The sequence below is a fragment of the Podarcis pityusensis genome (genome assembly GCF_964106645.2).
Source record: "Podarcis pityusensis genome assembly, chromosome: 8".
In the NCBI taxonomy this organism is placed as follows: Eukaryota; Metazoa; Chordata; class Lepidosauria; order Squamata; family Lacertidae; genus Podarcis; species Podarcis pityusensis.
The window spans coordinates 45030803-45057987 of NC_138033.1; the positions used below are offsets into that span (position 1 = coordinate 45030803).

The following is a 27185-nucleotide window of genomic DNA, read 5'->3' on the forward strand; positions in this document are numbered from 1 at the left end:
GCTGGGAATATGTGTGCCTATCTGTCTGTAGTGTGTGTGCATGTGTATTTGCCGATTCCTCCCACCCTGTCCACTGCTGCCCCCTCTGCATCCCAATCTGCTTCAGAAGTGAAAGCAGTATGGAGGGCTGTAGGAGAAAGGGAAAATATGTTAAAAAGCAACCTCCTTCCCTTATTTATTAACAGAAATGGCTATGAGAATCATAGTGATGTTAGTAGTGATGTAATCCCATTGATTATCAGATAAGAATCATGACAACTATAGTCTGTTAAGGGAACTGTAGGTCTGCAAGGGGGAAACTATAGTTCCAGGATTCTTGAGGGATAGTCATATGCTTTATATGTGCATTGAGTCCTCTTTAAACGTATGGTGTGGCTCTGAATTGTACATAAAATGTCGGGGGGGGGTTGTGGAGTGAGACTGTTACATGAAAAGTCATTTCTTAATTCTGTAGCTGGGGCTTGACGAAAGACCAATTGAGCAAGATGGATTCAAGGCAGGGGGAGAATTAAGTGGGTTAGCACAAAGAAGCAAAAAGGGAATTGACTGGATGGAGTGCATGACCCAAATTTTCAGTTTATCCCGTGCTACTATGGGTAGCTAGAAATCAAAGCAAACACATCCATGAAATAACTGAAATGTGGAAAATCAAGCATTTCAGTGCCCAAGAGTCACACCCTACCTGCTGCTTAGAGCTTCTCCTGACAACAGGGTGCTCTTTGCTGCTTCAGACCACAATATAATTGTGTGAGTCTAATACGCTCTGCATAAACCTCTGTATGTAAATCTTTGAAGGGATTAGAGTCTTATTCTTTTAATACTCTCCCTTTTACCTTGGAGATCTCTTGGGGCAGCTTTAAAAATTACATTCTGTGCGAAGTTATGAATGAAAATTTTAATCCCTTGCATTTAAGAATTATCTCTCTTGGCTTGGTATTGGATAAACATTTAAATCTGGTAAACTCCAACTGTTCCTAAAAATAGCTTTTCATACTGTAGTTGCTTTCTCCCTGTGGCCGGTTGGATATTTTGTATATAGAACTGATAGAATAAAGGCTGATTTGAAGAAAGTAAAGTGGTACCTCTGGTTATGAATGCTTCTGGTTATGAACGCTTCAGGTTACGAGCTCCGCTAACCCGGAAGTCGCTGCTCCTGGTTGCAAACTTTGCCCCAGGATGCAAACAGAAATCACATGCCAGAGGTGCATGCACATCGGGAGACCCTATTAGCAAAAGCGCGCCTAAGGATATGAATGGTTTCAGCTTAAGAACGGAACTCCAGAATGAATTAAGTTCGTAACCAGAGGTATCACTGTACTACGCTTCCAAATATGAGAAGCATCTTGCAAACGATGCCTATGAGTACCAACTAGGGCTGCCAACTAATGAAGAATGTTTTGTTGCTTAATTGCCAGCCTACTGACCAGTCTTTAACAATTGATTGATTGATTGATTGATGGATGGATGGATTAAGTACTTAGTTAAATGCAAATGTATTTGCATATTAACAAACCCTCAATATATACTCTTTAGAAATACCGGAGAAAGTGTGGAGAGCTTAATTTGAAAAACAAAATTTATCATTTGCTGTGATACTACTTTTACTATTGTCTTTTTAATTCTTATTCCAGTAGCACCTCAAAAACCCCTGAAAACCCCTATCTCATAATTTTACTATCTACTTAGCTTAAAATTTCCCTCCACCAATCAACCAAACATTCGGTTGATTTGTATGCTGGTCAAACTAATTAAAGATTAGAAACTGCCCCGGTTCTATCCAAGTTTCACATATGTCTTTGAAAATTCCAGAGGGTCACTGGATGGTTTCAAACTCAATGAACCAGGCTGGAGTGCAGTGCAGTACATTCTGAGTGCTTGAGTTCTATCCCTCTTTCCCTGCTCTTACCAGACTACAAATCCCAGTAAGGTATCTTTCTGTGTACCATAAGGGAGATGAAGAGAACTGAAGAAGCATGGAGGGAGAGAACAGAGTGATTTCTCACTTGCAAGAGTAGCAGATCTGTGGCAAGCAAGCAAGGAAGGCTATGTGGTTGTAGGGGTTGAGTGCGTGTGCATAAATCCAGAGGATACACAGTGGTTTGTGACAGGCACCTCTGCCTGGCCCCACCTATTTACAAAAGTCTATATTATTTGCCCAGTATTTCTACCCTAATACAAAGCTATATCTTTTGTCCTGTGTTTCAATTTAAATTGTAATATTTTACTTTCTAAATTTGCATTTACGCATACCTGCTAAATAAACTGGTTGACTGGGCTGACCACTCTAACCTGCTTAATCCGGAACAGGCAGGGTTTAGAAAGGGCCATAGTACAACAGGCCATTGTTTGGTACTACAGACAATGATAGATAAGTATACAAAGGTACATAAGAGCAAACTTTTTGTGGCTTTTGTAGATCTCACATCCGCTTTTGATTCAATCTGTAGGGACAAATTATGGCAAAAACTATATGAAACAGATATTGATAGACGACTTCTCAAAATACTTAGAGAGTTACATTCAGACACCACAGAACTGGGATGTCAGGCAACTATACTGACCCACTGCCACTGGGGAAAGGGGTTAAACAGGGCTGTTTGTTAGCGCCGTTCCTCTTTAATTTCTATATAAATGACATTGTTCAACATATGGCAAAGTATAAGTCATCAGCTCCTGCCCTGGAAGGCAAACACCTGAATATATTACTATATGCTGATGACATGGCTGTCATGGCACTTACTCGAAGGGGCCTACATAGCATGCTGGAGGGGCTCGCAGCTTATTGTTCCCAAAACTCTCTAAAGATAAATTATGACAAAACAAAAATTGTGGTATTTACTAGAGCTCGCCACACATTTAGATGGTCTTTAGATGAACACAAAATTGAACAGTGTCTTTTTTTTAAATATCTTGGTATCACTTTCCAAGCTACATCTAGCTGGCTTGCCCACTTCAAGACTGTAGCCCTTCTAACACGTAGGACAATCGGTGCTCTGCTCAGCTTTTTTTATTCGAGGGGAGGGCAACTGGTGATCCCGGCACTAAAAGCTTTTGTTGGAAAAGTGATTCCCCAGATGCTATATGGAGTAGAACTCTGGGGATGGAATCAGAAGCTGTTAGAACGGCTTGAAATCTTCCAAAATTTTTACCTCAGAAGAATTCTAGGCCTCCCTCAGAGTACTCCGGCAGCTCTCCTAAGAGTGGAAGTAGGATTACCTTCTGTGTCTGCCAGGGCCCACTTAAGATTCCTGCGTTTTTTCACCAACCTCACAGATGCCCCGAACACCTTATTGGCTAAACAAGCCTTTGTATCATTACAAAATAATACTACTTGGCATAAAAACCTACTAGATATCCTATCCAGATACAATCTACCTGAGTTTAATACCCTCAAATTGTGGAGCCCTGATAAAGTTCGGGAATGGATCTTTGAAAAAGACGCCTTTTTGGACTCCACAAAGATAAAAAACTCTGGGTTTTCCTACTGGTTTCCCCGAGTAAAAGCAGTCAAAATCTGTGCCAACTACTTGGTGGAGATCACTGATCCCACCCTTCGGAGAGCTTTCACTATGGCACGGTTTCAAACACTGCCAACTGCATATCTGACCGGTAGATTCACAAAAACCCCAGTAGAACATCGTTTATGCCCTTGCCTTATGAAAATTAAAGAGGATCTTACACATTACCTCCTCTATTGCCCCATCTACTCGGGCTTTAGAGACGCATTGCTGCAAATTATACCCAACTCTATAACCAATCCTGAAGATAGAGTAAAATTTTTGTTAGTTGATGCAAACCCACGTATTACCCATGTGGTAGCGGTTTTTGTGATGAAGGCCATGAAAGCCAGGGAAAGATTTATGGATGACAATGTAAAGACCCCTTCATCGTCTGTTTAACTCGTTGCTTGTTTTCCCTCTCTTTCTATTTTGTGGGATGAAGGTTTTGTTGGCGTAGTATGTAATGAATTTTAATATTTTTTAACTATTGTTGTGTTGATGTTTGTGTACAGGCATGGTCCTCACAATAAACGGATTTGATTTGATTTGATTTGCATTTACGCATATTAACAGTTTAAAAGAGGTGTCATAGAAATTCTTTTTCTCTGGTTTTGGTTTCATTTTCAAGCACGCACAGTGTCTAGTGAAGGCGCAATTTGAAAGTACAAACAAACTGAATGATTTCAAAATAGGAGATAGAGAGAGAGAGAGAGACTAAAAGGATTGGGAAATGAAAAATGGTTGCAAACTGAGTTTTACATTCTTCAACTGCCCTGGGGAGATGCACTTGAGATAAATGTGACATAGACTGTCTATTTTTTAAGCACACATTCAGCAGGAATAGGAAAACAACCAGCATAAGAAAAGGAGTCTTACTAAGGAACACAATGATTGATAGTATCATTTGACATAATGACTATGCTCTTGGAGGAGTTTATTTTAAATAATAATTGTATACTTGTGCGACTTGGAGCTAAGTGGAAAATTCATAATTTACCGTGTGCTCAAAATCCAATATCGCCCTAGCCTTTGCCCATTCCCATTCCAATAGCCTTTTTTCTATTATATAAGTGAGTGGTTGTAGATGGGGCCCTGAGGGAGAAATAACCTAAGTCAAGAAGCTGCCAATTATTATATGTCGCATTCACATTATAAGCCAGGTCTGAGTGCTTTTCATTTACAAGAGGGCTTGTGTGTAAGGAGGTTAAAATTAACCTTAGACCTTTTCTTTTTGTTTGCAGGTTTATGCAGAAAAAAAGTCTATAAAAAAATTCCAGCCCCAATAGCAGCCTAATTTCAGCATGCAACAGAATTTGCATGCTTTAGATCTAAACTAGTACAGAGCAAAAGGAGGCAGACTTTGCTTTCATACACACACACACACATATATATACTGTTCAGAGGCATTTCTTCATTTATTTTCATTTGGAACATTTATTTTTAATTTTGTTTCAGAATTAGAATGAGACCAATGGGGCGGGGCGGGGGGGACACAAGAAGCGATGGAGGAAAAAAATGTGTGTGTGCAAGCATATCAGACATATACAGTGGTACCTCGGGTTACAGAAGCTTTGGGTTACAGACGCTTTGGATTCCAGACGCTTCAGGTTACAGACTCCGCTAACCCAGAAATAGTACCTCAGGTTAAGAACTTTGCTTCAGGATGAGAACAGAAATCACACAGCAGCGCCGCGGCAGCAGCAGGAGGCCCAATTAGCTAAAGTGGTCTTCAGGTTAAGAACAGTTTCAGGTTAAGAACAGACCTCCAGAATGAATTAAGTTCTTAACCCGTGGTACCACTGTATAACCTTCCAAATCATAGCCTTTTCAACAAAGTCTTTTAAAGGGAGCTTGTTATTTTTATCCCATTCGTCATCTATATTGGATTTGAAATTGTTTTCATTAATTATATATGTATATCACTTCTAGCTGTTTCATTGGAAATGATTCATAAACAAGAATAAACAAATAATCAAATGGAACAGACACACAACTGCCACTGACCCTGGGGCTTGTTGGTGGTTCCTTTTTCAAATGAAATTTCTAACTCACTTTTGCTTTCCAATGGAGATGCTCAGAAGGGCTAACAAAGCAGTTAAAAAAAAAAGCCAATAATCTTATCATTAAAAACAAATGAATAGATACCACAATACAGCACAAAAGCGTTAAAAATAGCATTAGCAAAGATTCAAAAGAGACTTTACAAAAGAGAATTTACAAATAAATAACCTCACAGAGCAAAAGAATCTAGGGTTGGAAAAAGGAACTTTTGGGGTCCATGATTTAATGTTTATGCAAACATATATAGGGTGAACAGCCATTAAGACTGGAAGAGAAAATAGGAAGAGAGAAACCCAAACTGTAAGATATTTGACTGTTTTTCATAGAATTAATAGCTTATTGTCTTCAGAATACTAATAAACAAGATGATGATCTAACCCCTGGTTTCTGAAATTGGTTGACATGGACCCCTTAGGATGAATAGGGCTGGGCTGGGGTTTGAAAAGGGCCCAGGATGGAAAATACATTTGTGAGAGACAGAGGTAAAGGTAAAGGTAAAGGGACCCCTGACCATTGGGTCAAGTCGTGACCGACTCTGGGGTTGCAGCGCTCATCTCGCTTTATTGGCCGAGGGAGCCGGCGTACAGCTTCCGGGTCATGTGGCCAGCATGACTAAGCCGCTTCTGGAGAACCAGAGCAGCGCACAGAAACGCCGTTTACCTTCCCACCGGAGCGGTACCTATTTATCTACTTGCACTTTGACGTGCTTTCGAACTGCTAAGTTGGCAGGAGCAGGGACCGAGCAACGGGTGCTCACCCCGTCGCGGAGATTCGAATCGCCGACCTTCTGATCGGGAAGCCCTAGGCTCTGTGGTTTAACCTACACTTTAATTAGGAACTGTGATCCTCAGAAATAAAGGCTATGTGCATGGTACAGAGTGTTCCACTCCCAGTGAGGAACCTTCACAATACAAAACTATTCTCTTCTTCTTTACACATGGTAATTTTTAGTAATGAAGATTGGTGACTGAAAAACGTTGATTACATATTGGTGTTTCTTGACTTTATTTCACTTACATTCCTAAGAATTTGGGTTGGTGCTGATGACAACTTTATAAGCTCAATAAGGGGTCAATGAACACTGAAATCTTGGAAACCCCCAACCCCTACTTCTTGAGGCCAGAAATTACAGGCTGCAGCTGAATCTCCTGACTTGGAACTGACTGTCTTGATCAAAAGGTGCCGAAAGTCTGTTAAAAACTCCCCAAAGATTTTGTATTAATCGAATAGTACCAAAGGTATCCTGCAGATTTGAATTAGGAGCAGTTTCATTCACTGAATGGGCTAGAGCATTGCTTTGCATAATTGGGATCTGCAAACTCTGCTTTTCAATTGCTTCTGGAGTAATTATGTAATAGGAGAGGTTGCTGCCATTCTGAGTCCTGACCCCCTTTTTTCCAAGATAACCATAAAGAAACAGCAGTTAAACTATACAGAACTATCTTTCACAGTTTCTGCTGTGAAAATTGTTCAAGGGGCAAGAGCCTCTATGCATCTCCCATTTTCTCTGAGCTGTACAGCATCAGTCCTTTATACTATGTAGTCCCTTGTACTACAGGAATGGGGAAAACTTTTTCAGTCCACATTCCTTTCTGGGCAACCTTCCAAGGGTCTCATATCAGTGGTGGGCAAGACCAGAGCCAAAAGTAGGTGAAGCAATGAATGCAAATATTGTCTCTGTACAGTAATAAATAATAATAATAATAATAATAATAATAATAATAATAATAATTTATTTATACCCAGCCCATGTGGCTGGGTTTTCCAAGCCACTCTGGGCAGCTCCCAACAGAATATAAATATAAATATTAATAATAAGTGATAAAACATCAAACATTATAAGCTTCCCTAAACAGGGCTGCCTTCAGATGTCTTGTAAAAGTCAGATTATTTCCTTGACATCTGATGGGAGGGTGTTCCACAGGGCGGGCACCACTATTGAGGACGCCCTCTGCCTGGTTCCCTGTACCTTTGCTTCTCACAGTGAGGGAACCGCCAGAAGGCCCTCAGCGTTGGACCTCAATGTCCGGGCTGAATGATGGGGGTGGAGACGCTCCTTCAGGTATACTGGGGTGAGGCTGTTTAGGGATTTAAAGGTCAGCACCAACACTGTGCTCAGAAACATTTCTAGTTTCTACACACACTCATACACCTCTCTCTAGCCTTCATCCTAACAAGCAAGAGGCATTATCAGAGCATATTATTGTGACACATTCCAGCCAACCAAAAGAAAAGAAAAGAAAAGAAAACATTCAAGGAGGGTCTGAAGTAGTGCCAGAGAGTGGTATGATCGAGGGAGAGGATGTGTGGCATATGGAGAGTTTCAAGGATCATTTAAAGAGGCCTCACACATGGACAAGGTGGCAACAAAAGACTGGAGAGGAATGCTACACACCATGGACACCATTTAGTTAGCATGAAGCACTTTTAAATCACCTGATCACCATGAGAGGGGATTAAGCACATGCTTAAATCTCCCATTAACCATACCCCGTGGATTTAGATATGAAACAGCTAGATACTGGCAATGTCATGCTATAAAGAAAAAAACCCCACATGCATCATTTTCATATGTGTGAAGATGTGCCAAGATTGCTAAAGTAAACACATGCAGAATGTTTACCTATTAAGTGCAGATTAATTAAACTCTGTGAGAATTAATTGGTTCTCCACAGTCAGGTTAGGCAACCTTTTAAAGATCACACAGCTTGCACATTTTGGATTTTGAAAAGTGCAGCTCTCCTCATCAGCCAAAGCAAAGATACGATTATGATGATCACCTTCTTTGGAGGAAGCTAATTCTATAGGAGGGGAGCATATGTTTGCAAAGGTTACAAAGAAAAGCGAGCAACTGAAGGCGTCTAGTGATATTATAACTGTTTGACTGTTTTGTTTTGTTTCTAGACATCTGCTGAAGAAGAGTGCTGTTTGATCCATGGGTCTTTCTTGTGACAATCAGAAGGTGTCACCCAAAATATAATACTGTTATACAAAACTATGGTGTGACCACATTTGGAAAACTACGGTATATACAGATCTGGTTGCTGTACCTCAGAAAAGATATCGTAGAGTTGGAAAAGGTTCAGTAAAGGGCAACCAAAATGACTGAGGTGGTGGAGCAACCCCCTTGTAAAGAAAGGTTGCCACATTTGGGATTTATTGGTTTAGAGAAAAGCTGAGAAAGAGACAACATGGTAAAAGTTTATAAAGTATGCATAGCATGGAGAAAGAGGATAGAGATTATTTTGCCCCTCCCTCTCTCATTACAGCAGAACTCGTGGACATTCAATGAAGCTGAATTTTGGAAGATTCAAGACAGATAAAAGAAAGTACTTCTTCATGAAGTGCATCGTTAAGCTGTGGAACTCAAATCCACAGGGGGCAATGATGGCCACCAACTTAGATGGCTTTAAAAGAGGATTGGTCAAATGCATGCAGGAGAAAGCTAACAATGGCAACTAGCTATATTGGCTATGCTTTGCCTCCACAATTGGGGGAAGTCATGTACTGAATAGCAGTTGCTGAAGAGTACAGAAGGAAATAGTGTTCCTTTTGCTGTTTGAAAGTTCCCCACAGGCATCTACGTTGGCCACTAGATGGGGCTTTCCTTATGTTTTTATGAAATATATTTGATAATTCCCTTTGTCCTTTGACCTTTCCCCTAAGGACCTCAAGAAAACATTATTTTTATTTAAATATGAAGTGCACTTTCATAAAGAATATTGCAAGGTGGCATACAACTTAAAAACACAAAAAATAACAACAAAATAATGTAAAAGCTAATTGGCAAAGAATCTCAAGTTTGAAAGGCTTGTCTGAATAATGCACCTTGCAGTAGACATCGAAAAACAAGTGGATATGACTCCCGTTGAACCTCTATTGGCAAGAAGTTCCACAGGGCATGGCTCATCACACTAAAGGCTTAGTCCTTCGTGAAGGCCAGCCAAACCTCAGGAGAAGGGGGATCACCAAAAATGCCCCATCCAAAGATCTCAGCAGTTGAGGTGGATCATAAGAAATCAGATGATCATATAATTATATAGCTGGGATGTAGCATAATACAGGATGTAAGAATCACAACTATGCAATTCTTGAAAGTTAACCATCCAACCTTCTCAAAAAACATCAACAACTTCCAATGAAGGAGAGTCCACCACCTTCCGACATGGTCCTCTTCAACTGTCAAAGAGCTCTAGCAAGTTCATCCTAATGTTTTCTCTGAATCTCCTTGTTTTAATTTTAATCCATTAGTTTGCTTTCTACTCTCTGGAGCAGCAGCTCTAAGTCTTCTCTTCTTCAGGCTAAACACACTAACTTCCTCAACTGTTTCCCATAAAACTTGTTTCCCATAAAACTTTATCATCCTGGTTGCTCTCTTGTCTGCACATGTTCCAGCCTTCTTTAACTGTGGTGCCCACAGAACTGGACACAGAACTCAGAACTGATGCCTTTCATTGTACTGAATTTGCAGTTGTGGAAACAATTATTCAGAAATTGGCTTATAGCTAGACCAAAATATGTCAACCCAGAACAGAAATATTGTTTTTCTGCGCCCAGTGCAAACCTATAAACACATCTCTGCTCTTAAAAACATCCAATAACCTCATTGTTGTTTTGAAAAAATGGATAATTGCTTGGCTTCCTTTTTGCTTTATTGAATGTGCATTGTTGAAGTGCCTGGCTGGAAAGGCCATACTACATATTTTGCTCAATGCACAGTGTGCTGTTACATCTCATTTTTATTTTTATTTTTTATTAAATATGTATAATTCCCTATACCCAAGGGTCTCATTTTTTTTCTTAATTATTTCAGAGATATTTGATGTGGCCAAGCCATATGTTGTGGACAACAAATCCCATTGGCTGCCAGCTAACAGTCAGCAGCCAAGGGTTATGGGTGTGGGATTCTACAACATTTGGAGGGTGTGTCACATTGACTGCCTCTGCCTTAAGTACAAATGTGGAAGGACAGTTGTTATAGAGACCTCAGTGCACAGTGGCATGAGACTTGTCCCTTATCTCCTGACCTGTGACATGCCAACAATCTTGCCACCCATAAAGCTCCAAGGAACGTTTTTACTAACCCTGGTAGCCATGATGGTGGCCATTTGGTGGTGATGGCTGTGTGGCTGGAAAGAGAAATGATGAACCTTTCCTCCTGATGCACTGCTGTCCTGATAGTTAACAATCCCTCCCCCCACTTGTTATTTAGTAAGGAAGAAAGGGAGAAATAGCGGTATGGTACGCATTAAGCATAAGCGTGCAGTTTGTCCTTGATTTTCTATCCACAGCCAAACATAGCCAGGATTACTGCTGCTTTAGACAGTCAACACAAACACGTTGTTTTGTTTTTTTATCCTTTTGTAATTCAAAACAGTGTTCTGAAACATCTACTTGACATATTCAAAGCCACATATTTCCATACCTCGAGATAGAAGGAGGGAAACTGGATTAATTTATCACTTAAAGGTGAACCTACCTACCTTGCACTATCTGAAACATTATGTGAACCGAATCAGAGCCCCCCATGGAAATCTGCACTTCTCTGAATTTTTCTGTGCCAAGTAATGTGCACCAAAATGATAAACCCTGCATAAAAATGCATATATTAGCAATAATAACAAACAGATGCATTGTATTATTCCAACAGGCTTTTGAGCGCTGACTGATTTTAAGGAAAGGGCTGATGCTGTGTTGTTTCTATTGTAATTATCTGTATGTTTTAATACAGGTAATTACAATAAACACACCTACATGTTTTAATTCTTTTTAAAAAAGATTTCTCTCCCCCCCCCCCATGTTTTTAGCTGTTCCCATTTTATCTGTAAGCCACCTTGATTCCCTGTGAGGGGAAAGGCAGGAAATAATAATAATAATAATAATAATAATAATAATAATAATAATAGCAGAATACTAAGGAGAATGGTTTTGCAAAAGTGTGCATGGTAGGCAAATTTGCATGCAGTGGTACCTTGAGTAACTTCAGGTTACATACGCTTCAGGTTACAGACTCCGCTAACCCAGAAATAGTACCTCGGGTTAAGAACTTTGCTTCAGGTGAGAACAGAAATCGTGTGGCGGCGGTGTGGTGGCAGCGGGAGGCCCCATTAGCTAAAGTGGTGCTTCAGGTTAAGAACAGTTTCAGGTTAAGAACGGATCTCCAGAACAAATTAAGTTCTTAACCCAAGGTACCACTGTATTGGGATAAATGCTGGTGAATTTTCCTGAGGTCTTAAAAAATGGAAACTCATGTAGAAATGTGGAGAAGTGAACTTTAAATTGGAAAAAGGGGGGGGGACTGAAATTGACACATTCATCCATGATAGATGTGGCTCACTGTTCAGAATATTGCATTTTCTGTTGCAGCACTTCTTAACTGGCTTCTGCTTCTGCCTGGTTTTAACAAACTTCACTAGATTTTACAAGCCCTGGATATCCCATATAGATGCATTGACAGAGTATACCCTCAATTCTGCCACATAACCCTTTCCCCCATCTCAGTACTGGGCTTGTATCCTGGACCAAGATCCTTGAGTCTAAATAATGTACCCATCTCCCACCCAACCACCATTGCTTGAGTTCTGACCCAAGCCCATCAGAGACATCAACATGCTGATTCTTACAACCGCCAGGGACTTGGGACCCAAGAGTGCAACATTTCTCTGCAGCAAGTCCATTTTATTGATAAAATATAACCATATATCCTTTGAGGGGGCAGGGGAGACAGTGGCTTAGTACAGGGTCACAAACAATCAGGGAAGGAGTGTGATACTCGGCAGGCAAACGTCTTGAACTGGCTTCTGTTGGATTGTTTTGTTTATGCTGCAAGAAAGCAGCAGAAGCAGCAGTTGTGGTTGGTTGTGCTGCACTACAGCATAACAGAATCTTTGTTCAGCTCTGCTTGGTGCCATTTAAACATTGTGATTCATTGAATGGGAGGCTGCTTCCTGTAAGGGTGTCTTTTCTCCTGTGTTTACAGGCTAGTGGGGGCAGGCAGTGGGGAAGGAGAGAAAAACCAGCCGCATTGAAAAATAAAAGGGGGGGGAATAGAGGAGAGGAAGATTATTAAAGATTAATACAACCTCTGGAAGTTGAAAAAGGTCATTGAACCAAACCATGTCTCTTCCCTGTGCAAAATAACCCTTGGGTATAATAGTGGCAGCAGGCAAAAATAGGGCAAAAATTAGATTTTAATTGATGAAAACCTTTTATGCATCCACTGTTGCAGTTGGAGAATATACTCTTATGATGTGCAATTAAACAAAGCAACTGAAGATACTTTCAGAGTGCTGGAATGGTGTTCCAGTTAGCTTCAGCTCTGCCTTATTGCAGGGGTACCATTTTAGATGGCAGTGGTTGAGATTGGTGGTGGAGTGGGAAAGCATAGCAATATTTCAGTATGAACATAGGGACATGGGAGAAGTTTGATTCAGTTTGCATTTAAAGGTGAATCTTTCTGCTTCTCATGTGTATTTGTTTATTCATTTGGAGTATTTACTTTGACTTCCCCTGGGGATGCCCAAGCATCTGCACACGTAACCTGGTTAGCAGTCTGAGCAGGAACACAGGTCACCCTATAATGGTGAAATGTTTTGCCTTAAATTATTTCTCAGTTTACAAACTTATTTCATTTTATATGCAAATCTGTGTCCTTTTGTCTTCATTTTTGGATAGGCAATTTCCTCTTCCATAAGCAGACATCCTACTAGACAAGCTACCCACTGAGCAGTACCATAGAGGCAGGTGGCAAAAATGGGAATTTATTGAGCACTTGAGCAGCCACCAAGCACAGCTGGCTGGCAGCTTGGTGGATCCCAGATTATGCAGGCTTGCTTTTGTCACTGTTAACAAAGATTTTCTCCTTATGCTCATAGCAAGCATTTGAAACCTGGTCTCTGCCAAATTTGTTGGAAAAGGCTCTTCATTAGCAGACAGAGAGAGGGAAAGAGAGAGATCATTTTTATTCAGGTATGTGAAAGGCAGAATGCTGCTACAGGGTAGTCATAATCTGTTATTGTTTCCCTCCAACTTTGTTCTATTTTTTCATTTTCTTTTTAATGAACTGTCCAGTCTAGTTTAGTAATGGGAACTATGATGGAGCTGCAATATAAATGGCTTATTCAGTGCATTTGTTTTCATTGCTATTATTGTTGTTGTTGCTGCTGCTATTATTATTATTAATTTAAAAAAACCCTTCCCCACCCACCCAGCACCAGACTATAATTGAACAGCATGGAGAGTGATTGCAAAGGCAAGTTGTCAGGGGTGAAACAGATCCTATATCAGAAATGCATTCTTGACACCACCACACCCAGTTACAAATTCTCCTTCAGATTTGCATTGTACGAAGGCAAACCATGTGGGGAAAAGGATTCAGGGCCATGTATTTTTGACTCCACCGACCAGGTGATTGGTGAAATTAGCTTTGTGGGCCAAATTTGACCGGAGGGCAAGGTCACCCACTAGTAAATCCCATGGCACCACATTGAAGTCAGGTGTAAGGTGCTTTGCAGCTTCAAAAGGCTGCTTTTGTCCATATAATGTTGCCAGAGAACTGTCTTTTCTAAGAACATGTGAGAACTGCCTTTTCTAACAACATTTCTGCTGTCATCCCCCACCCTAGTAACTTCCTCCCAGCGCTTGGGTCAGAGGGCAGTCAAACATTTCTATTCAGTCAAGCTTCTGTGCCCTAGTTATTTGGACTGCTGTGAGTTTTACAGTTTTCTATAGTTAGTTCATATTTTATGCTGTTTTACTGTGCCACACTGATCTCCTGAGGGCCAAAGAGCAAGATATAAATAATTTTAAATAAATGAATAAATAAAACATTCTTTCTAAGTAACATGGTATCTACACTATTTCCTTGCATACCCAAAGCTAATGAACTCAGAAAATTGACATGTGCTGCCTTCTTTTGATCTCAATTTATGATACGTACGTATATTATTATACTTTCCCTCTGTGATGCAAGCTGCTAAAACCCTTATTTATATGCAAAGAGGCACATACTTTAGAAATTGCTACCACATTCTGGGATTGCTAATACTTCTGATTAGCAATTCATCTATGCAACCCTGAAAAATTGTCTAAATAATTAGTAAATTAATAGAGGCATAATAAAGCTCATCTAGGGAAATCAGCAAAGCTGTTCTCTGGGCTTGTGCACACTTTACCCTAAAATAAGGTTGCTCTCTGTCCTCACATTGCAGCAGAGGTATGCTGCATCTATGCCTACTCCCACCCTGGTAGAGTTTCAATTGCCTATAAGTTTTAGGAAAGCACATAAAATCCCAGGCCTGGGGACAGAATGCAGCCCTCTGTGCCTTACACCTGCCAAGACTAGACCCTTCAATGAGCCTGCTTTTGCCTGGTTGAGTATTTTCCCTGGTCTGGAACATGTCACTGAACTATGATCATGCCTCTTGCTTGCCTGGATATGGAAAGAGATGTGTGCATATTGAACTCTCTCTGTATTATTCGGAGAAAGATAAGAGCCCTACCTGCTCACATTTTCCTCTGGCTCCTCTCACCACTGGATTTGTGACCTTGAGATGAGTGCTCATAAGAGACTAGGCCTCAGGATAAAAATAAAATTAAATTAAAAAAAAAAAAATCCCCTCCTCTAATCCAAAAGAACATACTGCAGTGACATTTTTCTACAACGTATCAAGGATCCCAAACACACGTTCATTTAGAACATAAGAAGATCCCTGCTGGATCAGACCAGTGGCCTGTCTATTCCAGCATCCTGGTCTCACCGGTTTCCAGTGGGAAGCTCACAAACACACCAAACCTGCTGTACCTGGAAGTGAGAGTGCAGCTGACTGCAGAATGGATGTGGGCAGCCTCAAGAAGCACTGTCTACATTGGTGCCTGCCCATAAAATGCAAGCCTAGAATGAAAGACTAGGGTGATGTCAGCCGTTTCCAGGGACCTTCTTTGTGAGTTTTTTTAAAATGTAAAAGTTTTGTGTTTGCTTGGGCTGAGAGCCGGGGGGGGGGGGGGTGGAGAGCTGGGTGGCAGCCAGGAAGTTGAGACAGTGCATGTGTCAGCAGGAGAATGAACTGAGATTAGTGTGCATTAGTAACTTTGTATTAAATGTAACATTTAATTTAATGTAACATGCTACATTAAATGTTACATTGCATTAATGTAACCCTTTTATATGTATTTTTGGAAAAAATGTTGCTGCTTTAGTTTCCATACATCACTTAGATATATATGTTTCAGAAGATTATATATTTTACACCAGGGGTCAGCAAACTTTTTCAGCCGGTCCACTGTCCCTCAGACCTTGTGTGGGGCTGGACTATACTTTGAAAGAAAAAAAGGAACGAATTCCTATGCCCCACAAATATCCCAGAGATGCATTTTAAAGAAAAGCACACATTCTACTCATGTAAAAACACGCTGATTCCCGGACCGTCCGTGGGCCGGATTTAGAAGGCAATTGGACCAGATCTGGGCCCCGGGCCTTAGTTTGCCTACCCATGTTTTACACACACACACACACACACACACACACACACACACAGGTTTTAGAACAGCTTGGTTTATGAACAACTTGGAAATAGAACATTGCAAACCTGGAAGTAGGTGTTCCAGTTTGTGAACTTTGCCTTGGAAGCTGAACATGTTCTGCTTCCTGTTGAGTGTGTTCTGTTTGTAAATTGAGTCCCTGCTGCTAATCAGAGGCTTCCTGTTGAGTCCCGAGCACCCACGCAACACTGAGGTGATATTTGGAGCTTTGGCTTTTGCAAAAAATAAAAATAAAAAAAATGCATTTTTGTTTGTGTGGCTTTTTCGTTGTTGGTTTTTTTACTGTGACTTGTTCTTTGTTTTACGGGACTGACTTGTGACTGTGGCTTGTGACTTCGTTTTTGTGACCTGTTTTTGTGACCAGTTCTGTAATTTTTGTGACTTGTTTTTGTGACTGTGTGGAACCCTGTTCAGCTACTGATTGATTGATTGTGTGACTGCAGAAATGGATAAAAGCCCCCCAGCCAAACAATGACTATCATCAGTGTACGTAAGAAAAAAACCTTGTAATTTTTATCATCTACAATACTCTTATTTATTTTATAGTACAGTACATTGATTATTGCTTTAATTTTATGGATCAATGGTCTTGTTAGATAGTAAAATTCATGTTAAATTGCTGCTTTATGGGTTATTTTTAAAAGTCTGGAGCAAATTAATCCATTTTGCATTACTTTCTATGGGAAAGCATGCCTTGGTTTTAGAACGCTTTGGTTTTGGAACAGACTTCCGGAACGGATTAAGTTTGGGAACCAAGGTACCACTGCACACATATACAAACACTTACATTTTATATTTTAAATAGTATGAATAAATAAAGCAGGACATAAGTGCAACAGCACTCTCTCCTTTGGCTTCCACCAACTGATACATGTGATGACTTGATTACATTAGCATCTTCTGAATGAACCATCACAAATTAAACTCTGCAAATAGAGCATGCTCAAGTGGGAACCGTAACAAAAGTGTGGAGTGCTGCTGCTCAAGATGTCAGCCGCTATATTCCAGCCCCCTCTACTGTTCCCCCTGCAACTGTCACACATCATTCAATGTCCATTGAGAATGTACATCTTCATAGGTCTGTTTTTTGGAGGGAGAGGTTTCTTCCCACCCACTTAGGGTTGTTGTTGTTTTTTACATCCCTAAATATTTTGTATCTTCAGACCACAGGGTTTCCCAAAGTCATAGAACTGTAGAGTTGGAAGGGACCCTGAGGATCATCTGCTCCAGCTCCCTGCAATGCAGGAATATGCAGCTGTTCCATATACCTCCTTCTTGTACTATTTTGCCACATAAAGCAATATCACTCCTAACTAAGCATTGGAAACACAATGAGTTATATTAGGCATAGGCAAGCTCGGCCCTTCAGATGTTTTGGGACTACAACTCCCATCATCACTAGCTAACAGGACCAGTGGTCAGGGATGATGGGAGTTGTAGTCCCAAAACATCTGGAGGGCCGAGTTGGCCTCTGCCTGAGTTATATTGTCTCTAACACTACATTTTTATGCAGTCTGCTCAGACATTCAGCATTACACATTAAAAAATAATAAGTAGCACTGTGATGAAAAATCGAGACATACATCTCTATAGAAAATGACCCAAAGTACATTGGCAGCCAAAAGTTAAATGATATCCTCTAACCTACCACTTAGTAGATCTAAATTTCCTTCTACCAAATTCTCTCTGTGGACTGATTCATTAAATGAGACCTGCACTTACTTAAAATATGAATCAGAAAGTAATTACTGTGATTTCTAAAACAATCTTCATATATACAAGCAGGTCATCCCATTGCTGACCATGGAAGCCACATACAGAAACATCTGAACTGTAGCCTACAGCCAGAATTCTAAGATCGAGTATGCACACGAGAGATTTGTATGCTCAGTCAAGGATTCTTCCATAGTATTTCCAGCAACAGCACCTACTGAGCTAAATTGCCCTCAAGACCCACCTAGAGTGTCGGATTTGGGGAAAGAAGAGTCCAACAAAGTTGAAACAATCAAATAAGGCCAAGCTGAGCCTCACTATAGTCACCAGTTGATGGAACATTTCTATCTGCTATTTTTCATTTTTGCCTCAGCAATCATCACCATTTTTGTATATTTCACCTTTGACTGCTCTTTGATGATTTAGATACAGAAACAGGAAATTTACATTCTTGAGTGAGCACAGCAGGAATGAAATCATTTCAGGGCAGAACAAAATATGAAGTGAAACAGAGAATGTAAATGCCATATGGACACCCAGGTTTACATGACAATCAACAGAAGTGGTGCTTGTTTGTTCTTCTTTGCAGGAAGACAATTGAAATTCTTAATAGAGTGGACACCTAAAATCAACCAGCAGGGAGTCTTCTCTCAGAAATTATTATAGGCATGGCAGCTTCCTCTATATTTCAAATTCAAAGCACCTACAAAAATCAATGGGACACTTCTCAAAACTGGATGCTGCTTGACTCAGACCCCCCCCCCCCCGTTCTTGGCAAGTCTAAACAACTCCCATCCTTCATACTTTCTCTCGCTTCCTTTAAGAAATTGGATCAGGCCAAAGGCCCATCTAGCCTGTACAACAGGAGACTCTTAATCCCAGGGTCATGGGTTTGAGCCTCATGTTTGGCAAAATATATACTGCCCTCCATCCATAGATCTTGGGGCAGTTCACACCGGGGACACCTGGATGCCTATGAGTAGCTGAAAAGGAAGACCTGGATGCAGCAGCACTCTTCCCTGCTTGTGATTCCTAGCAACTGGTCTTCAAAGACATACTGCTTCCAACAGTGGAGATAGAACATAAATAACCATTGGGACTAGACGACTGCCTTATCGTCCATGAATTCATCTAATCTTATTTTAAAGCCATCCAAGGTGTTTGACATCATCATGACGTCTTGTGGGAGCAAATTCCATAGTTTAATGATGTGTTGGGTGAATAAGTATTCTGAATTTCACAACATTCAATTTCATTGGGTGGTTTGAGTGAGAAAGGGATAAAAAAGCAACTATCTATTTAGATTATCTACATCATGCATGATCTTGCACATCTCTAGCATGTTTCCCCTTACTTGCTCCCTCCCTAAACTATAATGTTCCAATGTCATAACCATTGCCTCTTTGACCATTTACCAGTTCTGTAATATCCTTTTTGAGATGCTGCACCCTGGGCTATACACAGTATTCCACATGTTGCTGCACTATAGATTTTTAGAACTGGATTATGATATTGGCAGCTTTATTTCAATCCCTTTCCTAATAATCCCTAACATGGATTTTGTCTTTTTCGCAGCTTCCACACACTGGGTCAACAACTTCATTGGGTTTCTCACCAAATTCCCAAAGTCTTAGTTTTGCTCTGTCAGCTCAAATCCAATTAGCATATATTTGAAATTAGGATTTTTGAAAAAGTAACTGTTCTTAAGGAACTCAAAAACTGTAGCTGTTCTTGATAAAAAAGTTATTGCCTTGTCGTGGCTCTTGGATGTTGTCTCCATAATTTCACCACAATTTCGTGATGGATGTTCATGTACCTATAGAAACCTGATAATCTCCTGCTGTTGCTCACGTATTGACATTTCAAGGTTGTGATCATGCTTCATGAGCTCCCCTGCTGACTAAAATAGATTCTCAACAAGGCCACCGAGGCAAAAGAAAAAAGAAAAATGAATTTGTAGATACAGCTTTGAGTGATGGAGGCACAAAACTTACAATTATCCTTCTATTTTTCCATTGTAACTTCAGGAAATGGACCTTTGTTTACCAAATTAGTAAGCGCTCCTCTTACGCCACACTTCCAAAATTAGGATTTCTAGAAGCTCATTCCCCAGCCTCTTTTCCTCAGTTGGGACAGGTGGAAGAAAAATATGGGGTGGAGGTAGTTAAAACAAAAATGAAACAAAAAACTAAAACCCACAGGCCTAAGCACACATATGTGGAGACTGACACACTAGCGCTCCTGCACGCATACACATATATGCACATTAGCAAAAGGGAAACATTCTCCAGCTTTCACAGCTTTGAGTTTGTCAGTAAATGTGTTCAATGACCCCAAGATACCGTAGTTTAAAAAAGGGATAGGGATTCTCTTTCAGGGAAAGGGCCACATTTCTTCCTCAATAGCCTTCTGGGGGCCAAATGCCAGTGGCAGGTGTGGCTAGAGGCAAAAGTTGGCAGGGCAGCACTGTGAACAGCACTGTGTACAGCAGCCCTTTGCACGTTAGGCCAATTTCTACATACACACAAAGCTCATCTCTCTACCCATCATCCAGGCAAGGAAGAAGCACCGGCAGAGTTCACAGACTCATTCCAGCCAGGCAAAAATACTCAAGCGGGGTACAAAGGAAGCCTGGTGAGGGATGTAACCTAGGTAGAGTCCCAGGCACCACACAGAGAGACTTGAAGTGCTGTATTTTCGCCTTAGATGACACATAGATGTCGTTGCCAAATTAAATTGATCACTGTCTGTTTAAGCATCAAATCAATGTTACTAACTCTCGAGACTAATTGCTGCAGTCTACCTTAACTGGCAAATGAATGTCACATACGCTATCCTGTATTGAGGGTTTTTCTTTTTCTTTTTTTAAAGCGATGTCACAGCGCACAGGGCATTTAGCTGCCAGAAATAAGATTATCAACACTCAAGGACATTTTGAGCAGAAATGAAGCAGCTGTCAAGCAGAACATTGCTATCCTGCCTGTAAAACAATATGAATGAGTCAGCTAAGCACTAAGCTGTAATGTCATAGGCCTAAGCACTGTATTATGAGCATTGTAATTCAGTTGGGAACTTAACATCAGATGCAGCTAAGAAGGCTGTTACTGGCATGATATCTATTACAGCCAATGCAGAAAAATGTTTGGGGCAAGTTAAAATGTGAAAATTCTTATGTTTCAACAGCATGCATATTCAATGACAGAAAAAAGAAAACATGAATCTACAGAGTCTCAGATGGTAAAATAAAAATAAATAACCAACACAACTGAACAGAGAATAGCTGCAAAACAGTGAGAACAGGAGGGATGTGAAATTCCTTATTATCTTAATTACTTCACACTCCAGCGCTGCTCTCCAGATTTTAGGCTGGAACAGTGAGGGGGAAAAAACACATTGACTGATCACATGTAGCAATGCACAAATCTATCAACTGCAGTTTTGCTTGGTTTTCAAATCTTAAGTTCAGTTCCCCACATTTTCACATCAGTTTAATAATGCTAGTCCTCATGAAAATTCATCAGCATTTTAGTGCAAATTTCCCCTAATATACACATTTTTGTATGCAATTTCCCCTAATTTACAATTTTTTGTGAAGCAATTTCCGTGATATAATGCATTTGAAATGACATTTTCACTAATATATGTATTTCCATGCACAATATACCAGAGTGTATCTATTTCTGTACCCATTACTTGGCTGGAAGACGGCAGTGCAAAATTTGAAGAAGTCCATATTTCAAAGGATGCCTGTGTTTGGGTTCAAGTATTAACTTTACCTTTTTTTCCTTTTTTGCGTTACCTTCACATATTATTTTGGGAAATGCAAAATAGATTGGTTTGCCTTTAAATGTGAACTGAATCAAATTCCTCCTCTATCCACAGTCACATGTGAACAGCAGAGCTATTACAGTTTTGAAATGAGTGGCACTCCATGAAGTAGTTAATGATGAGCCGATGAAATAATGAGATGAAAATAAGCTCCAAAGATAAGCCTTACAGTCAGGAAACTGGGAAATATTTGGGTCACACACAAGAACCATCACTATGGATTAAAACCACAACTGGTTATCAACAAACTCAAAATGCAGTAACGGCACATCAAGTACAAAACATATACATATATACAAAGACTGACAAGCTATCTCAAGTCTATGGTCCATTCTAGCTCAGAGGTGGAGAACCTTTTTCACTCCAAGGTTTGCATTCCTTCTGGGCAACCCTTTGGAGGCCACATGCCAGTGATGGGACCAGAGGCAAAAGTGGGCAGATCAATGAATACAAACTGTACCTTCACACAGGAGGCTAGTTTCTATATATACTCACACACCACTCTCTATCCTCCATCCAGGCAAGCAAGAGACATTAATCGGTGTTTAAGGATGTATTCCATCAAGGCAAAAGCAGTCAAGAGTGGTACAAAGTGGTGCCTGTGAGGAACATGGCTGGGCAAGGACCCGAGGGTGGCCCTAGCACCTAAGTGTGAGGTGCCTCACTCCTGGTCTAGCTCAACACTATTTCTAACAACAATAGAACCAAAAACTTCAAAGAGATTAAAATAACAATGATTATAAAAGAAAAGAAACCTCAAGGAGATTCATGGTTCAGCACCAATGGAGGTAACCCCCCCTTTTTTAGGGAGTGCTGGCATAGCTTGCACTTTTTTGTGCTTTGAGTGAGGTGACTTTCTGACCATTCTTCTGCAACCACTTTCCTACAACCATTCTTCTTGTACAACCACTCACAACTTTATAGCACCCTGACAGCTCCCTAACAACTTCCTTGTGACACCATAGGTACCATACTTTAATGCAGAAATACTCTAGGTCACAGTGAAGGCAGGACCAGCAGTGCACAATTTTAAAGGCATATTGGCCCTAACTGGGAAAGCTTCGTTGGTATTGGCCTGCATGCTTCCCAATTAGTAGTAAGCTATTGCAGTCACATTCCAACAGGATATACCACAAAGCAGAGAAGGTTGCTGAATACACACTGAGTGGGATGCTGCTGCGCTGAAATTGGTGTGCGCCATTTTGATTCACAGCTGTGCCTATCTTTAGATGAGGGTGCCAGTCATGCCATGTTCAGGCACTCTTCCTCTCATGTGATTCCAACAACAGTAAACCAAAGTTATTTGTCTCGTCACAGAGCCAGTAAAAAACATGTATACATCAATACCGTACTTTTTCTAGTATACACTGAACTGAGATATGTTGTGCTCGTATAAAATAAGGACAGAAACCAACCAAGTTACAATTTATTCAGCAAAATCCTTTGCAGGAAGGGAAAAAAAGAAAAGAAATCTAGCAACTATTTCCATTACTATTTTCTTTGTGTCAGTAGGCCAAAGTTATTCAAATGCATACAAATTAACATGTATTAATCTTCTTTGATTACCATCATGTGAGAGAAGCACACAGGTGCTCTTAATAGGGAAGTCATCAGAATCATGAAGGGTTTCCATATAAGAAATAAATGGAAACTACATCTCTCTCTCTCTCTGGAAAAAAATAGTATTCCATTCTTGCTTGAAGTGCAAGCTGTTGTGATCAGGCATCTTACCTTCACCCACTGGAAACCCATTGCCAATTGAAGTAGCATATTCCACCCATTTCAGCAAGTCAGCAGTCCCAGTGAAGAGTCAAGTTCTGTGATGCCAACGTATCCAGTATCCCAATTCTTTCTGGAAAAGAAAAGAGGGGTGGAGTTCAGTTGAAATTCAGGGTGGCAATACAGGCTGAATAAAAGAATAAATAAAGTCTTTAAAGCATTCCTCATTTCCTGGGACCCTGGGGAATTTTGAAGGAGGGCCGAGCCTCTTGATGTCAATATTTAAAAGTAACCAGAACAGACATATTATTGTGGGGGGGGGGGGGTGTTCCCATAATTAAAGTGCTGGAGGCCATGTCAATGTCCCACATGTTGTTCTCTTCCCCTTCGAGACAAAACAGAGTATCATGAAAGAAAATGGGCTCTGGAATCATTACCATGTGTAAGAGACACTGTTGCAAAAGTAACAGCTAGAGTCTTGTCGCAGCAGCCAATTAGAAAATTCTGCTGGCTCAGGCCTTTCGAAGCACTGTGAGGCAAATTAGAAAGGGAAGAGAAAGAGAAACAGGCTTGATCTTCAGTGTGTGGACCGGAGACCTATATAGATGCTTGAGAGTGAATGTAGTGTTGTAGTTAGAATTCGGAACTTAGTTCCATGGAGATGTGGGCTCAAACCTCAATTTAGGATGAGATTAAAGCCCTAGCCAGGTGTTCTTTGCTAATTGGCATTATGGAGAGGGAATGCAGAAATGCAACTTCAGGACATGTTTTCTTTCTTTCTGAGTGATGATGTCATGGTCCAAACTGCCCGGCTAATGACCCATCCTCCTTGCTCCAGCAAGTTCATGAGATGAGAATGAAACTTCCAGTTTGGTTCATGGCAGTTTAGCATAGTAGAAGTCAGAAAAGAAGAAAACCAAGCAAAGGTTGGATACCTTCTTCCATTGGTTTTCTTTATTCCTTTCTTCCTGGGGGTACTCAATGAAATAAGATATGGCAGAGGGAGCCACTGTGGAACCCTTCAAATATTGTTGGACTCCAGCTCCCATCACCCTCAGTCAGAATGGGCAATGGATTATGAGAACTGTGGTTGGATATTATCTGTAGAGCTATCCCTGGGACAGGGAGTTCCATAGTTCCTGGGAACTACAGCTGAGGAGGTCATGTCCCATATACCCACCAATCACACTTCTGATGGTGGTAGAATGCAGAGGAGGAAAGCATGGAGGAAAGTTTATTCAGCCCTGAATAACAACAGCAGCAGCAACTATTATTATTATTATTATTATTATTAGGATCCTATTATAGAATTGTAAAGACAGAAAGGACATGATCTAGTCCAATCCTATGCAATACAGGAATCCTGACCACAGTCATTCCTGGGTGGGCTCGAACCACCAACCTTCTAGTTAACAGCAAGACACACTGATCCATTTTCCCACAGGCTATATGCAAGATTTCAGATGACTTACTTTTCCACTGGCTCATGAGAAGATAGATAGATAGATTCTCAGCAAGGGATAGGTAGGTAGGTAGGTAGGTAGGTAGGTAGATAGATAGATAGATAGATAGATGATAGATAGATATGCGTGTATTTGCATTGGCATTGGAGTTTCTGAATTCTGACATCCCTACTATAATGTGTCATGGGTTTATATCCTGCCTTGGACCTTTGTAACTTGTACATTACAGGAAATAATCAATTATGATCCCCCACAAAGGAAAGGTAAACAAAGGTGGTAAACATGGGAAACTTAAACTGAAAGCTGTATTTTCCTCTCCCAGGGTATTAAAATGGATGCATAATGCATTTTGTCAGTTGTGGGCAGAAATGCCGACTAGCTGATACTTCTTAAGTTATATTTCTTAGGAATAACTTATTAAGAAGAATTATACTTATCTTTTATAACATATTATGGATTAGCATATTTGTCATGACAGAACCATGAGCATTGATTATGATTTCCAAGCAACAGATGGAAAATCCATAACAGCCATTTTTGGATTTATTTTTTGACAGGCCAGCTTATTTATTCCAATTTCAGGTTGTAGTGTTCAAAGTCAAAATGCAACAATCAAGGGGAGGGTGTGTGTGGAAAGTATCATCAATAACTCATCACCAATAAACATGTAATTTGAATGGAATTGATATAGTGGTACTTTTAGCCCAACTCATAACAAGATTATTATTTTTTCCTCTTTTTAAGTAAGGCATTTCTTGAGGAGTTGGTTTATACTGAGTGGCAATCGTAGGGATTTGGAAACTGTTGGTACTTTGGATGCAAAGAAACAGGGTGTCCAAAAAACCAGCCCATTGTCCCTGTAGTAATTACTTCACAGTGCCTGATGCTAAATGGACAGTCCTGGGTCCCAAGAACCAGCTGAATCCTGTATTGTCCTTGCATGATAAAAAGATTAGAGGCTGAAAAGCAGAGGAACTGAATCTCACAGCTTCTTAGACTGCACAGTGAAAAGACCATTGTAACATCCTCATAAATCCTCAGCTCCCTGGGCTCTTGACAACTAAAGCAATGGACAATAGAATTTTTGTGTTCAACAAAACAATCATTGTCTGCCAAAGGGCTTATCTGCTTAATTTACAAATGTCTTTCATTGTCCCCAAATAATTCCCTATTAGAAAAAAACACCCTATGACGAGGAGAACTAAATAAATATTTGCAGATTTGTAGTATGTTTGCCACCATGACTGCAATAGTAACAATAAGAACAAGAACTATAACAAAATATGAGACCATTGCAGTTTGCTTTTCTCAGGCCCACATTTATCATTACTGTATATGCCAGGTGTACATGCATTAACGTGGCACATCACTCTCAGTTTTAGGGTGCTTTCAGATGGGTATTGGTTGTGAGACTGACGGTCCTGATGTGTGCTTTTTCTTTTTTGCTGCATCTTCAAATGCCATTGGCAACAAAATGCCTACTGACATTTTTTCCTCATTTAATCCAGATGTACCCTTTCCAGGGAAAATCCAATGAGTAAAAAAAAGGGGGGACTGGTAAATAGGTAAGTTTAAAACACTTTTAAAGTTTGAAATAAGAGCATTTTTTTAAAAAAAAGGAAAGAGAGAGAGAATTCTTAGATATTTAATAAAAGCCTATCAGAAGTTCAGACTAATGTTGCTGAATGATATTTAATTCAAATATCTGGACATTTGTATCCAGTTTCAATGTACAATAAGCAAGCAATAGGCAATAAAAGAATTCCCCAGACACTCATGTCTATAACTTTTTAAAAACAAATTTTCACATCATGTGATACCTTAAGCAAAAGAAGCCTTGCAAATTCTTATATGCAACACAACTGAATCCACAATTTTACCAATTCCCCCCTTCCTTTTTAAAATCTGCCCCCTGCAATTTATAAAATATTCAGGGCCATGTTCTTGCTTTAGTTTTGCAAATCTCAACAAAACCATTGGGCTGCTTCCAAGCTTGGTGGCAGCAAACTAATTACTTTCAGATGGGCTTGGCTGGGTTGAACAGACCCAGGGCTCAATGAATATTCCCCCAGACTGTCGATTACAATGGTCAAGGCTGACCTATGTCAATTCTGGGTCAGACAAAATGCATTGTAATTGAGGCCCTGATGCATTTTGACCTGACCATAACAGATCAGCCAAGGAACTCCCTGGGCAAATACAACAGGAGGCATTTTTCTAAATCAGGGCTAAGAAACCTGTGGCAAACAGAAAGGGAAAGCTTTGGCCCAGTAGTGGCTAGTTTAATCCCAAAGGGATTAAAATGGTATGATACTGCTTTAAATGCATGGTGCAGAAGAGGCCTAGGAGAGAAAGGGGAAAA

General features: G+C 40.3%; 1 protein-coding gene across 1 annotated transcript in view; it reads right to left on the reverse strand.

Moving 5' to 3' along the window:
* LOC308483192 (cadherin-11-like) overlaps window positions 1-27185 on the reverse strand; it is a gene marked incomplete at its 3' end in the record, with an annotated part of 86649 nt that overhangs the window by 23919 nt on the left and 35545 nt on the right. Inside the window, exon 2 of the mRNA XM_081016780.1 lies at window positions 23373-23489. The remainder of the gene's footprint in view (window positions 1-23372; window positions 23490-27185) is intronic.